Below are 14496 nucleotides of genomic sequence, written 5' to 3' on the forward strand. Positions count from 1 at the left end.
CTGGTTAAAAGAAAAAAATGCATAGTTCTACTGATGTCAGAAAGTACAGGATTTAGGCCAAGAAGCATTGTAAAAGGGGTAAAAACCTTATATTGAAAATGAAAGTTAAATCCATCAGAAAGATACTACAAATCATTAGCATTATATATACACACTATGTATGTGTGTGTGTATATATATATATATATATATGTGTGTGCACAAGTTTTGCCATGCATACACATATATATGGCAAAACTTGACAGAACTAAAAAGAGAAATAAACAAATTCATAATCATTGTAAAAGAGGTTTGTAAATGTATACATACATCTCTAAAAGATTTCTCAATTATTCGCATTTCAATTGTGATTCTGAAGCTTGAAAACAAAACTAGAAACATCATATATCACATATCTTAAAGAACTGATATAAATGGATGCAAATTATAATCTGCCATAACGTAATGACTGAAAAAGATTCTGCTGTCTTTTCATTGGAAATAAAATTCTCCTAAATGGAAAATGGCACTCAGTAAAGCGGGCAACAGAATCGTTGTTTCTGATGCACCAACTGTGTGACAGGCACTGTTCTTGGTGCTTAGTAAATGTCAGCAAAGAAAAGAGAGACAAAATCCCTGCCTTTATGGAGTTTACATTCCACGAGAAAACTATTGCCTAAAGAAATTACCAAATGGCACAAGATATTAGCAAAATTAAGGCCATAAAGAGGGAAAAGTAGAGATTAGAACCAGAATAAGGAATATGTAAGACTTCCCGTTTTAAATTTTAAGAACTATATAACTTAAAATTTACCATTAATACAGAGTTCAGTGACATTAAGTACAGTTGTACTACTGTGCAATAATTACACTACCCACCACCAGAGCTTTTACATCATGACGAATGGAGACTTGAGCAGGCGAGATTGCCCAACACGTAAAGGTACTTAGCTCTAGTCTGACAACCTGGGTTTGATTCCTTGGACTCAGAAGGTAAAAGGGGAGAATTGACTCTTACAAGTTGTCCTCTGCCCTGCACACCTATACTGTGGTGTGCATGTGCCCACACATACACACTCGTGCACATACAGGACAAGTTAACCGATGTTTAAAGGGAAGACGAATAGAAACTCTAACACATCAGACATCGACTTCCTATTCTCTTCAAGCTTCAGCATGTAGCCAGTTTTACTCTCCCGTTCCTCTCAATGTGACTCCTACGGGGCTCCTCTGGGTATCTTAGTTAGTAAAAAGACTACTTCTCTGGGTGAAACACCCGGAGATGCTAAAATAAGAATTGCTGATTGCCTAGCAGGGACCACCTCCAGAGAAAACTACCTTAAACTGAGTGTGGTAGCATACACCTGTAAACCCAGCACTTGGGGGCTGAAGGTAGAAAGATCAAGAGTTCAAGGCCAGCCTAGATTTCATGAGACTATAGGTAATATATAGAGAGAGAAAACAACTGACAATGGAAAGGTTTAAGCCAGGAGCAGGGTGGGAGGAAAGAAAAGACAAGGGGTTGGGGTGAGGGTTAATCAAATTAAGGGAATACAAAAGTCATGTGGAAACCTACTATCTCGTAGTCAAGCTAAAAATTGCAACACATTAAAAATGTTTTAAGGGATTTGGAAGGAGACCTTCTGTGTGGCTGGACACTCTTAGAAACTGGGGGTTTCTAAATCCCCAGGGAAGGTATGGGATGATTGTGAATTGTTGGTCAGGGAGTCGTAGAAACCTATCAAGCAATACATATTTTTACCATTCTTCCCTGTTTCTGGAGATGCCACACACCTTGGTTGTATGACAGAGAAGATGAGAATCTCCTTACTTTGGGCTATTTAGAGGGTGGAATGCAATCTGCTAAGGAGAAAAGACATCAAGAGTCTTACCCAGCTATCCACACTATGAAGTAAGATACCAATCTACAAGGCAAGGTGTGTCCAATAGTGGCATGAACATATGGGGGCAACCAGTTGCTTACCAATTGGATTTGAGGCCCATGTCACAGTCAAAAAATTCATATTTAGTACTGCTAACCTACTCAAAAGTCCATGATGAGGGAAGTCATAGGCCTTGGGTGAGAGGTATAGGGTAAAAGACCTAGACAAAGAAACTCACCCTAGCCCTGAAACCAGAGCTAGTGAAAGAAACACACTCTGGCTCTGAAACCTGAACCAGTGAAAGTTACACTTTAGCCCTGAACCCAGAACCAAAGAAACATACCCTGACTCTGAAACCATAGCTAGCAAAAGAAATACATCCTGGCTCTGAAAATAGAGCCAAAAAGCTAAAAAGGGCCAGTAAAACCAGAGCCAAATATGTCTCTGACCAACTGAACACAAAATCAACCAGTCCCTGAGCATGAATTCTAGCAATCTGACCCTGAATCCAGAGTCAGTGAAACAAACATTTTAGGCCTGAAATCAAAACCTAAGAAATACACCTTGACCCTGAAAACAGAGACAGAACCAGGGCCAGTGAAAGAGATATAGTTTGACCCTGAAACTAGAGACAACTCTGTCTCTGACCACCTAAGCCAACCAATCCCTGAGCAGGAAAACTAACCAATCCCTGAGCAAAAAAGTCTTCTCCCTGGAAAACTCCCTCTCTAAGAAGTCCTATATAAGACCCTCTGCCTATTCAGTTGTCAGCTATCCTTTCCCAAGCTGGCAGAGGTGGCCACTCTCCTGGATTCCTCCTCCCAAATAAATCTCTTTCTTAAAAGAGTTTGGGGTAAAGATCTTTCACTGCCATGGAGCAAAAGAACTTTTTCAGAGATGTTCTTTTAGGGGGGCTGAGCAGATAAAAATAACAACCTTTGCTGAGATGTTCCTTTTAAGGGCACTGTGCAGAAAAAAAATAAAAGCTTGTAGCCTGAGCTGGAGGAGATTGCTACAATTCTTTTTTTATATAAATTTATTTATTTATTAAAGATTTCTGTCTCTTCCCCGCCACCGCCTCCCATTTCCCTCCCTCTCCCCCAATCAAGTCCCCCTCCCTTCTCAGCCCAAAGAGCAATCAGGGTTCCCTGCCCTGTGGGAAGTCCAAGGAACCCCACCTCCATCCAGGTCCAGTAAGGTGAACATCCAAACTGCCTAGGCTCCCACAAAGCCAGTACGTGCAGTAGGATCAGAAACCCATTGCCATTGTTCTTGAGTTCTCAGTAGTCCTCATTGTCCGGTTTTATCCCAGGCTTTTTCAGACCCAGGCCAGCTGGCCTTAGTGAGTTCCCAATAGGACCTCCCCATTGTCTCAGTGTGTGGGTGCACCCCTTGCGGTCCTGAGTTCCTTGCTCGTGCTCTCTCTCCTTCTGCTCCTGATTTGGACCTTGAGATTTCTCTCCGGTACTCCAATGTGGGTCTCTATCTCTGTCTCCTTTCATCGCCTGATGAAGGTTAATATTCAGGAGGATGCCTATATGTTTTTCTTTGGATTCTCCTTATTTAGCTTCAAAGTATATGCTCTACTATGTTCATAGCAGCATTGTTTGTAATAGCCAGAACCTGGAAACAACCTAGATGCCCTTCAGTGGAAGAATGGATGAAGAAAGTATGGAATATATACATATTAGAGTACTACTCAGCAGTAAAAAACAAGGACTTCTTGAATTTTGCATGCAAATGGATGGAAATAGAAAACACTATCCTGAGTGAAGTAAGTCAGACCCAAAAAGAGGAGCATGGGATGTACTCACTCATATTTGGTTTCTAGCCATAAACAAAGGACATTGAGCCTATAATTAGTGATCCTAGAGATTGCTACATTTCTGCAGGGGTTTCCACTTTAGAAAAAGCAAAGCAGAAGTAACATCTTGGGCTGGAGCAGAAGAAGAAATGGATAACCCTGGTAGGACATTCCCAGAGCATAGCTCAACTGTAACTGCTCTCTGGGAGAGGAATTGGATTGCTACAACCTGTGGGGAGACCATCCCCCACCACACCCGAGCTTCAGGTAGAGCCTGACTTCCTGAAAGGTCAGAATATCTTTCTCTTCACAGTTGTAGGTATCCAGGATATCTCTCTTCACAGTTGTAGGTATAGCCTGACTTCCTGACAAGCCAGGACACCCCTCTCTCCATAGTTGTCCCTTTACAGCTTCAGGTATAGTCTGACTTCTCAATGAGTCAGGATAACTTTCCCTCCAGAGCTGTCCCTTCACAGGTAGAAACTTCCTGATGAGTCAGGATACCTTTCCCCTCCAGAAAATTGTAATATTTGCAGAAGGGACAGCTCCATACTATCGGTTAGGTAAATGGACTTAGTGTCAAACCCCCTTCTAAACGCATGTGTTTATACAATCGTCACTTTCAGCCTTCATCAATGGAGCCTCTTTTTCCGGTGAACTACAGTGAACACAGAGACTCTTGGCTGAGTGTAAGTTATGGTGGACAGCTCAGCCCTAAATAAGATTTTTATAGCATCCCCTCTAAGGTCCAGGAATACTGTAGAGAAGAAAGTAAATAGAATGTAATAACTGGAAGATGGTGAGAAAGGTGAAATGCCGTATTCTGGGCATGACATAGCCACTGTAATCATTAACTCTCAAAAACTGCGGGTGATTGCACTGGGTCTGCAAAAGAATGGGCACATCAACAACCAGACGTGGATGGAGGAGGGATTCAGTGCCTTATTCAACACTGCTGAACTATTTCCTACTAACAGATTCGGGAAAAGGTGTAGCCATTGCCTTCAGTTACTTAGCCATCCGTGATTCCACCAGGCTCCAGCAGAAAGCTCCAATCCAACAGTCACACAAGTCAAGCTAAATGAGTCATGAAATAAACCCCAAAATCCTGGATCTGGGGAAAGGGAGAAGACAGGGTGTTAGCGGGTCCTTGGGAACAGATAAGTTAATAACAAGATCTCCTATCATTTTCTTCAGGTGTAGCAATGACATTGGCAACAGTCTGTGTGTTCTTCATCTCATAACAGAGAATGGGTTTTATTTGTTGATACCACCCCTCCCAGATCTCTACAGTTGGTTTGGGTGATAGATGAAAACAGGCAAAGGTTGTCTAGATGCCCCTCCCACTGCACTGTCCACCTCCTCCTTAACACCCATCCATTCCACAGACGCCTAACCACCTCTGCCCTGGGGCAGAGTCCTACTCCATGATCTGATGCCCTCAGAGAAGCAGAGGACCAGAAATGTTTTTCTCCTTGCTAAGGACAGACCAGCAGTGTCCTTGGCCTTTCAGTGAGCTTGTAAGTATACTTGTTATCTTCAGTGAATACATGAACGCTCAGAAAGGGAGCTACTTGCTCAAGACTCCGCTTACCCTCGACTTTACACTAAATTCCCAAGGCAACAACACAACCTCTACATTTTGTCCAGTGATTTTCTATGTGCCCAGACCAGTACCTTCCATACAACTGGCACTCCTAAGTACAGGTGAGAGCAATGAAGCTGGGAGCAGCCGGATATACTTTCAGGAACTCAGGCATGGATGAAATGATTCAGCACCTACTTTGCTCGATACAGTCTTTTATTTAGAGGTCATTCGGGCACTGTAGAAGCCCATTCCTCTCATGAGTAAACCGAGTCATCGGCAGGAATGTCCATTTTTCCATGGTTCAAGGAGACGCCTGGGACAGAAACCACACGCATGAAAAGGAAGTCTGGAAAGAAAAACAAAAACATACATACAAAAAGAACAAAATGATACCCAACTACTTCCTCCCCCACTCCCAGGAAACTATTTAATTTACAATTTTGGTTTTTAATTCATGTTTTCTAGCAACGTCTAGAATTTTTGTCAAAATTCTCCTCGTTGAAACCCAACTGTTGCTTAATTAAAAGAAAAAAAAAGGAAAGATCTGGGTGAATTAGATGAGATGGTGTGGACTTACCACAAAATATAATTTTTCAATGTCGCCTTTAAAAGTACCTTCCAGTTTTCAGGTACTTAAGCATTTACGTGCTTACCGCCGTTGGGAACTTGCTTGTTTTGTTTCGGTTATTTTTTCCTGGGAATTGCAGGGTGGGGGGAGGATTGGCGCCTAGTTTTAATATTCCTCTGCTTATGTAGCCTTCTCTGCTTGGTCTCAGCTTGAGGTGTGAACAAAGAGGAGTTGGGGGAGCCCTGGGAAACAAGTCACGTGGTCTTGATGGCTTCAAAGTCACGAGGACAAACTTACTTGTGCGTTAGAAATAAGAATAAGAATTCTCTAGATCCACCTTGTCATGCTTCCTGTGCTGGGTTTAGGTTTAAGGTGACTGGCAGAGGGAGCGGGAGTCCCTTCAGAGCTCCCTTCCGACCTTCTTGCGGAAGGAAGGGCTCTAGGTGGAGAAGAATTTACAAAGAAAGAACAGGAGAAGAAATTCCACAGGGGTGGGGGCAAGTGGTCCCCGGATGAGAGAAAAGCAGTTTGTAGATGAGGAATCTGGGAGATGTTATGATTTTCTCATAGTTCGTGAGAGGACTTCCGGGGCAGCCAGCCTGGAGCAGAAGAACAAGGCAGGTCTGCGTAAAACTCACCCAAGACCACCTTGAGGGGCTCAAAATAACTGGGTCAGATTCAGAGAGGAGGGAGGTAAGCTTCTGCTAGGACAAACAGAATATCAGCATGTGCTGGCTGAGTCATGACTGTGGATGAGTAAGGACCAGAGGCGCACGGGCTGTGCAAGCAAATGACTCCACTTCTCACAGCTATTAATGAAAAGATATTACAGCAATGGAAAGGGCCTAATGAGCACTGGAGGTGTGATGCGGAGACCGCAGACAGCATAGGCTTTGGGGAGATGGGGTTCTCTTAAAGCTGTGAAAATGGGTAGCTATTGAAGCAGGCACTGGGTAAGTTTAAAACCATAATGGATTCAGTGAAGGAGTCAGCAAATTTGGGCCCACAGCATGGAAGGCCCATCTGGAGAATTAATTCACTGATGAGAGCCATGTCTTAAGAGGATATGGTTCAGCAACTGTGAGGGCAGAGACAGAATTCTCTCATGATGGAATCCAGTGGTCAAGGGGACACATGGGGAGGACCATGAGAGCTGTCTTGAGTGTCTGAGAGGTGGCTAAATGGAGAAAAGACTGGCCATTGATACCATGACCACCAATATCACCCTCCAGAACCTCATACTGACCTAGAGTGGAAGGAAGAAGTGGGGAGGGCGTTTAGGAATATGACAGAGAAATAGGCCAATTTTAGTAATATATTTAATATTAAAAGAGGTGCACACAGTGGCTGGGCATGGTGATGCAGGGTTGTAGTTCCAGACACTTGGGTATCTAAAGCAAGAGAACCTTGAGTTGAAAGGTCACTTTTAGCAATGGCAGCAACATAATTAGACCCCAGGTCAAATAAAGAAGAAAGAACTAATCTGCCCAGGAGTCCAGGATAAAGTGGGTTCACAGTAAAGGTAGACATTCATTCTGAGGGAGATGCAGAGGGAGGGAGAAGAACATTTCACAGACATAGCTAAGCCTGAGCTGGGAAGATCAACATCTGGATTGCATCTGGATGTCCCTGCGCCAGTGGCTTCAGAGCTAACTCCTTGGGAAAGCTTTAAACATAGCTTCCCTCCAGCTCTCCAGATCGAAATGTTGGACTCAGTGGTTCTAGAGTAGAGGTAAGAGTCTAGATTTTGAACAGGCTAGCCTAGTAATTCTGAAGAGCCACCAGGCTTGGCAGCACTGGGCTATATTACGAGTTTGGGTTTATGTTTTTTTAAAAAATATTTATTTGTTTGTTTGTCTTTATGAGAATGTGGGTACCGACGTGAGCTTCTGTTCACTATGTACAGTGAGTGCTCTTCACGGCTCAGCCATATCTCTAGCCCCTGGGTTTGCATTTTAGATAAACTTCCCTGGCCTCACTGGATAGGGGGAAGTGCACAGCGCTACAGAAAACCCTAGAAGACCCAGTCCCAGTCTCATCAGAAAAGTATTTCCTGGATTACACATGCTAAGAGCATCATGCGTGGCCTGTTTCTCCTTCCGTTCATTCAAACTTTAAGTACACACCTACCGTTTGTGTCTGGATTCGTGCACAGGGAAAACCTTTTCCATAGTTCTGAGGATCAAACCCACACCCCCACGCATGCTAGGCAAACACTCTACCATTGAGCTATATCTCTAGCCCCAGTCCTCCTCATTTCCAAGACTCTATCTCTTATTGGTTGTTTGGACAAAGACATCGACCAATGGAACGTGGTAGAAATGAAAGTGCATCCTAAGCTCAGGCTGTGAACATCTTGGCAACTTCCTTTATGATTCTCTCAAGATCCTGTTGGTTTTATCAGCAACCTGGACTCTCCTGCCAGAGGAAAAGCAGTCCATAACAGGTATGGGCCACCACCAGTGCCAGCCTGGGAGATGACCACAGTGTATGAGTGCATAAATTACTTCTCCGTTGCTGTGGTAAGACATCACAACCAAAGCAAACGTAAGAAGGGGAGAGTTTATTTTGATTTATGGTTCCAGAGGGAATCCATGATGGCTGAGTGGAGGCCTGGCAACAAGGCGCAGGTATGGTGGCAGGAACAAGAAGCTGAGAGCTTATATCCTCAACTGCAAGCAGAGCTGAGAAAGCAGACTGGAAAGGGCGTGAATCTTTTCACTCTCAAGGTCTGCTTCCAGCAGTGACGTGCTTCCTCCCACAAGGCAATATCTCCTAAACCTCCCTGAACGGCATCACCAACTGGGGACCAAGTATTCAAACACACAAGCCTGTGAAGAACAATCTTATTCAAACCACCACAGTGAGTAAACCCAGAAAAAATCTGAGGAAGACCACCCAGCTGATTTTGCCCAAATTAATAATCCATAGAAATAAGGGCTCAGCAATGTTTGGGATGGTTTGTTACATAGCAAAAACTAACTGATACACTCATTCCCCCTGAGCTCCAGGGTCTTTGCAAGCACTGGTCTCTGTATGGAACACTCCTCTCTCTTCCTCTGCTTAGTCAATTCTTACTCATCACAGATCAAAAGCTATCCTTGGCTCTGATTCATCCCCTCCATTAGAGGTCGTCTCTCCTACTTTATACTACACTGGCAGCACGGCTGTCGTTGTGATTTTGCATTTATTTGCTTCCATAATTTACTCTATCATAGTCTCTTTTCCTCTAAGTTGACTGTAAGTTCCCAGAGTTCCCAGCGACAGTTCCCAGCACATTAATTTATTAAACTAAAACTTGTATTTTAGTCCTGGAGGAAACACATCTTGAGGGTACTTTACAAATGAAATTCTTCATACCTGTCTTTTCCTCCCAACTAGCATTGGAATTAAAAAACAAACACACAAACAACCAAGCAAGATATTGTTAAAAAAATGTGTTTCATAATTTTTAAAGCACTATGTAAATACTAGCTCATAATTGTTAATGTTGTTCATTCTAGGGCGGCAACAGTTGGTTTTGAGGGGAATTCTCCATCTCTCGTTCCTTGTAATGGCCCCAGGCAGTTTCCTAGCAGCTCCAATTATAGTGGAATTACTAATTCACGGACTGAAAGTCCTGAGTGGAGTAAAAACATGGGCATGCAAACATCCCTGAAACAGCAGCCTAGTGAGCAATCTCCAGCCTGGATAGATGAAGGATGCTGGTAACTACACCAGAGCTGAGTTCAATTAAGAACTATTTACACAAGCAATAGGGAGCTGTTTTCTGCTTTTTCTGAAACAGCCGACTCAGACTCCAGGGACTCTGCTATTTTCATGATATGTCTAAGGCTCTGATATATCTATTTTTTTCTTTTTTCCTCTCCTCTTTTTTCTTTTCATTTTCATTTTCTTTTTTTTTAGACAAGTCTCACTGTATAGCTCACACTGATCTCATACTCATAGCAGTCCTCCTTATTTTTCCAAGTACCTGACCTGCATCTTCTCTTTTCTTCTACTTCTATACTTCCTTTCCATGACTCTCCCTCAAGTCCTTTTTTTCTCAAAAATAAAAGTACTTACTGTTCTTGCAGAGAGCTTGGGTTCAGTTCTCATCATCCACATGGCAGCTCACCACCCTCTGTAACTCCAGTTCCAGGGGCTTGAATGGTATCTGTAGGCTTCTGCATGGTGCAGGCACACAAACATTCAAACACACACACACACACACACACAAAAATCAATCAATCGATCACTCCATCACAGTCAACAATATTTTAAAAAAAAATAAATCTCAGGCTTAGCTATCTCTATCTGACTCCCTTATAGTTGGAGCCTTCAATTTCCCAGTTTTGGTCCCTGAATCTCAGCTCTCAGAAGAGAGTCTGTGGAGAACAATGACCACACACCCAGAGAAATGTCCTCTGAGTACAACTTCCCTAAGCCTTGGTGTCCTTGGCGATAACTGTACTAAGACTTCAGCTTCATAAATTTGACATTAAATGAGACAATCACTGGAAAAGACCATGAGAATCATTAGGACGAGGCAAGACATAGGCTAAGCACTCAGCAGTTTCAGATATTCATTATCATCATCGTCACCATCGCTGTCATCACCACTACCTGCAATCATCTTCAGTGTTAGCACAGGCCCCTCCACTCTAACCGGCCAGCAGGAGAGGCTTGCTCTCAGGTCTCCTGTGTCCATTCTCTGCTGACTCAGGATGTGAGAGTTTCTCTCAAATAGCTCAGGAGGGTGATGTTTTGAAAGGCACGTGAGTGTTTATTCCCGAGCCACAGACTGAGAGCACCCTGTGGACTAGGCACTCTAACAGACGTTGGGACACACAGCTGAATGGCAGTCTCTGCCTTTGGAGGCCACAGGGAAGAGATGATATGCCCTGTGGTACAGGTTGACCGGCACCGATTCCAGGGAGCTATGGGAATGCGAGGAGGGGAAGATCTCACTGTCAAAAAAGGTCAGAGATGGTTTTCTCGGGGCTACCAGAGGTTCCCAGGTGAAGTTCTTGTTCATTTCACACAAAATGGAAAAGGGTTTTACTTGCTTAAGTGATTGTTACAGTGACCCATTTGCTTGATCCTTTCATCACAAGGTCCCATTATAGCTGGAAATGAAGCTTTTAAAATTAACAGCCGAAGAGCAGAAAGTATTTTCCCAGTGCTCAGCAGCTCCAGAGGAAATGCCAGCGAGAGTTCATCCTCAGGGCCCTTGCTGGGGGAGCTTCAACAGAGGGTGCTGCAATAATGGAATGATGAGGAGATGTTCTCATGACCTGGGCCTCTGTTCGGGCTGTGCCGGTTAAGTGTGTGTGACTGGGCTCTAGTCATTAGCATTTATTGACTTGACAAGCCCAACCTGAGGATGTGTAACAGATATTTCCAGCTTAGGTAGCTCATTATTCTTTACATGGTTTGACCATCTCCACCCTTCTGGACACTGTTCCTGCTCTTCCGACAGTGAGAAATGGAATTACAACCAAACTTGTCCTGGGTTCCCTCTGAGTGGTTACTGTTCTGTCTTCCACCCTAATTACTCAGTAGCTTGAAAAAAAATTAATTTTTAAAATGTTGATACTTAGTGTGATTTGAGCTGCTGTAACAAAAGACTTGACCCTGGAGTCTGGGTAACTTTACAAAGAATATTTAGGGGTTAGGGGTATGACCCCGTTAATAGAGTGCTAGCCTAGAACACATGAAGCCCTGGGCTCAGTTCCCAGCACTTTGTGAAGCCAGGCATTGTGGCACAAATTTATAACCCCAGTGCTTTGGAGGTAGAGGCAAGAAAATCAGAAGTTCAAGGTCATACTACAGATAAAATCAGAAATCAGAGGAGAGAGAGAGAATAAAGAATGAGAGCTCATCTCATCCTTTTCTTGGGAAGCCATGCCTGCAATGACAGCTTTCATCTAGCCACAAGGTCACAATCCTCATGACCCCATCACCACTTCATGGACCCATATCTTAACCCTATTTCATTGGCAATTAAATTTCCAAACCATAAACTTTGGTTGGCACATTCAAACTGTAGGAAACACAGTCTTAAAAAGAGAAAAAAAAGTTGGACAAGTATGGTGGTACATGCCTGTCACCCTAGCAACAGTGGGAGAGAGAGAGGTTGCAGAGTCAAGGTCAGCTTCTGGTCCATAGCAAGATGGAAACCAGTCTGTGCTATATAAGACCTTTTAATCTTCCTAGCAACCTCATGAAGGGGAACACTTCTGTTGTTCTATTGTTCCCGTTCTTCAATTTAGGAACTAAGGCTCAGCCCTTGAAATTACAATGTAGAAATCACATTGCTCATAGGTAGCTGAGCCAGAATTTTAGCCCAGGCTCCCAACATCAGTGCAGGGTCTCAAACACTTGGTTCTGTTGGTTGGTGCAGGCTTACCCGCTTCCTTCCTTCCTCTCCTCAGCACCCATACAATGTTTGCTCTGCATCAAACATCTCCAGCTGGCCTAAAGTAGAACCTCTTGTCATGGACATCTGTTAGAGTTTGATGTTTAGTGTCATTTCTTTGTCCTGGAAGCCCTTGGGTTCTCATGGTATTAATGTTCCCCATAGCTTTCAATCCTGTGGGGCTGAAATCAGGATCTCTGCTTCTACCTTGACTGGGAGATAAGGCAATGAACCAGTCTAGAAATCAAGTCATAAGCAGCAAGGTCAAGTTAGCTGAAAGAATATTTAGCATTCTGTTTGATACACCCCAAAGGATGCCCACAGAGGCAGTCACTGAATTAGTGACTTTTCTTATTGCTGTAATCAGATGCCCCAATAAAAACAACTTCAGGAAGAAAGAGGTTATTTTGGCTCAGTTTGAGGGCACAGTCACCATGGAGGAGAAGTCATGATATAGTTTTAGGAGGCAACTTGTCACATTGAATCAGCAGGAAAGAAGGAACGAGAGATGAACCATGGTGTTTAGCTCACTTTCTCATCTTTATTTGGTCCAGGATCCCAGCCCATGGAATGGTGTTGCCCAAAATTAAAGTAGGTCTTCCCACCTCAGGCAAGCTAACCTCGACATCCCTCACAAGCGCACCTAGGGCTTGTCTCCCAGGTGACTCTAGATCCTGCCAAGTTGACAATATCAACCATCATGGTCATCAAGGTTTTTTTTTTTTTTAAGTCAGTGAAACCTTTGAAAGGAAAAAATTCACATGAAAATCCTAAGGCAAACAAAATAGTGCAGTTTTAAATAAATGTATGATTAGTTTGTATGATGACTGACTTATCTGACTATCCTTTCGCCTTAGGCTGTAACATAGCATGGGTAGGGATGGGTATATCCCTTCCCTAAATGAATGCCCACTATGTTTTACCTTCCAACATTTTGTGCCACATTTTTTTTTTGAGATGGTCTTGATACATAGCTCAGGCTGGCTTCAAATTCACCATGTAGCCCGTGTAGGCCTCTCCAGTGCTAGGATTGCAGGCATGTGCTATCACCCCAAATTTACACCATGTTCTTAAGCTAACGACTTCTTTGGGCCTCTTCCTTTCCTCATATTGGTCTCTCTTTGTAAAAAGCCATTTGTAATGGCCAGCGACCACTGTCAACTTGACAGAATCTAGAATATCACCTGGTAGTTTTATGAGCATGCCTATAGGATATTATCCTGGCTGCATTAATTGAGGTGGGAACACTACCCACTCCGGTCGAATACTATGCACGCACTCTGGTTGACGCCAGTCCCAAGCTGAGATCCGGGACTCTACATGTGGAGAAAGGAGCTGCAGCATGCATCCATCATCCTGTTTGCTGATTGTAGGTGCAATGTGAGCGGCCGCTTTAGCGACCTGTCTTGACTTCTCTGCTGTAACAGGTGCTCCGTGAACGCTGAGCTGCAGTGAGCTGGCCGCCTAGCTGGTTTTGTCCATTTTATCCCAGCAACAGGAAAAGATAACTAAGGCCCTGACTCTCCTTCTCTGGGGTTCCGGCTCCAATCTCTCTTCTTTCTACAGGTTATGTGCAAACGTCCATCACCTCCAGGCTGTCCCCTTGTTTTTGACATGTCTATGAGGCAACATCTACAGGCCCCAACTTCAAAATGCTTGCTGCATGTATCACCAAAGCCTAAATACTAAGAGTAGCAAGTGATGACTGAATGCCAACTAGACACGCCCCAGCACTTACACAGATTGTTTATTTCATTCTCAAAAACTTCATTTTACAGATAAAAACAAAACCACAAAATGTAAGCCCAGAGAATGGAATAAAGACTTTCAAGGTCATAAATCCAGAAGATAATAAAGTCAGGATTTGAACTGGAAACAAATGCTTCTATCCAAAGGTTCATTTTTTTTGGGTTTGGGAGCTTTTTTGAGGCAGTTCTCAGATAGCCTAGGTTAGAATTCCATATGTAGCCTAAGATGATTGTTGAACTCCTGGATCTGTCTGTCTTCACCTCTCAAGTCCTGGGATTATAGGCATGCGCTACCACATCTGGTTTTTGTTGTTGTTTTTGTCTAAGACAAGGACTTCCTATGAAGCTCAAGTTGGCTTCAAACCTATAATCTTCCTGCCTCAGCCTGTAGAGTAATAGGAGTACAGGCATGTACTACCACACCCAGTTCAAGTGTTCTCTCTCTCTCTCTCTCTCTCTCTCTCTCTCTCTCTCTCTCTCTCTCTCTCTCTCTGGGTGTGTGTGTGTGTGTGTGTGTGTGTGTGTG

Source organism: Microtus ochrogaster, chromosome 15 (genome assembly GCF_000317375.1).
Source record: "Microtus ochrogaster isolate Prairie Vole_2 chromosome 15, MicOch1.0, whole genome shotgun sequence".
Lineage (NCBI taxonomy): Eukaryota > Metazoa > Chordata > Mammalia > Rodentia > Cricetidae > Microtus > Microtus ochrogaster.